The sequence below is a fragment of the Mandrillus leucophaeus genome, unplaced genomic scaffold (assembly GCF_000951045.1).
Source record: "Mandrillus leucophaeus isolate KB7577 unplaced genomic scaffold, Mleu.le_1.0 Scaffold282, whole genome shotgun sequence".
Classification (NCBI taxonomy): domain Eukaryota; kingdom Metazoa; phylum Chordata; class Mammalia; order Primates; family Cercopithecidae; genus Mandrillus; species Mandrillus leucophaeus.
In genome coordinates, this window is record NW_012102943.1 from 2540644 (window position 1) to 2542060 (window position 1417).

Below are 1417 nucleotides of genomic sequence, written 5' to 3' on the forward strand. Positions count from 1 at the left end.
CGGGCGCCTGTAGTCCCAGCTACTCGGGAGGCTGAGGCAGGAGAATGGTGTGAACCCAGGAGGCGGAGCTTGCAGTGAGCCGAGATCCGGCCACTGCACTCTAGCTTGGGCAACAGAGCAAGACTCCGTCTCAAAAAATAAATAAATAAATAAATGAATAAAAGCATCAGGTCAGCGTAATGGCTCACGCCTGTTATCCCGGTGCCTTAGGAGGCCAGGGCAGGAGGATTGCTTGAAGCAGGAGTTTGAGACTAGCCCAGGTGGTCTACAAAAATAAAAAATTTTTAAAAAAATTAGCCTGGCTTGGTGGCATGTACCTGTGGTCCCAGCTACTCAGGAGGCTGAGGTGGGAGGATCACTTGAGCCCAGGAGGTCGAGCTATCATTGCACCATTGCACTTCAGCCTAGGCAATAGACTGAGACTTTGTCTCAAACAAAGCAAAACAAAACAAAAAAATACGAATGACTGGACCTGGTCCCCTCCCTTTTCCTGATAAAATTCGTTGAGTGGGGCCCACTCTCAACCCAGGTGATTCTGATGGAAGCAGGGGCAAGATGCACTGGTTTCCCCCAGTGTTTTTCAAACTTTAGCATGATCAGAATTGCCTGTTGGGCTGGACCTGTGAATTTGCATTTCTAACAAGCTCCCACATGATGGTAGTGATGAGGCTGCTGCCAATCTGAGGAGCACACTTCGCTGGCACAGATGGACATGAACCTGAGTGGACTTCTATGGGCTCTTTCCTTACCAACATCCTGTCCCCAGCTGCTAGCAGCTCCTGACATGCCTTTGGAGAACTGCCCCTCCTTAACCCTTAGACCAAAACATGTAAGTGACACTCACCCACCTCCCAACTTCAGAGGCAGGCACAGGGGCTAGGTCTGGCCAATCAATAGAATCTACACCCCAGCTCCACCGAGTGATCAGGTCAGTGATGCGCATGTCACTTAATACAGTCCAGTGAGAGTCAATGCTGGGACTTCGCTGGAGCCCTGGGGAAGAGGTGTTAATTTGGCAAGGTGTGAACCTGACACTGCTGGTGGCCACATTGCCTTTGTCCAGGAAGAGCCTGACTGAAGAGGAAACAGTCAAAGGAAAACAGAAGAGACTAAGAGAGACCGAGTCTGGATGACAGCCTTTTATTCCCAGGATCCAGCCAAGCCTGAGTCTAGATCTAAATTTTTCAGGTACATGAGCCAATAGAGTCCTTTTTTACTTAAGCCAGTTTGAGGTGGGTTTTTGTCATATGCAGCTCAGAGAGCGCTGACAATGTGGACATCTCCAGCGCCTTTTCACCCAGAGAGTATGATTCCAGCTTCTCCCCTGGATGCTGCTTCCATCGGGCAGTGACCTTCAACAAGGCCCCAGAACTGAGCAGCAGAACTCAAAGGTCACTTAATCCCATCCCCTCCTTGT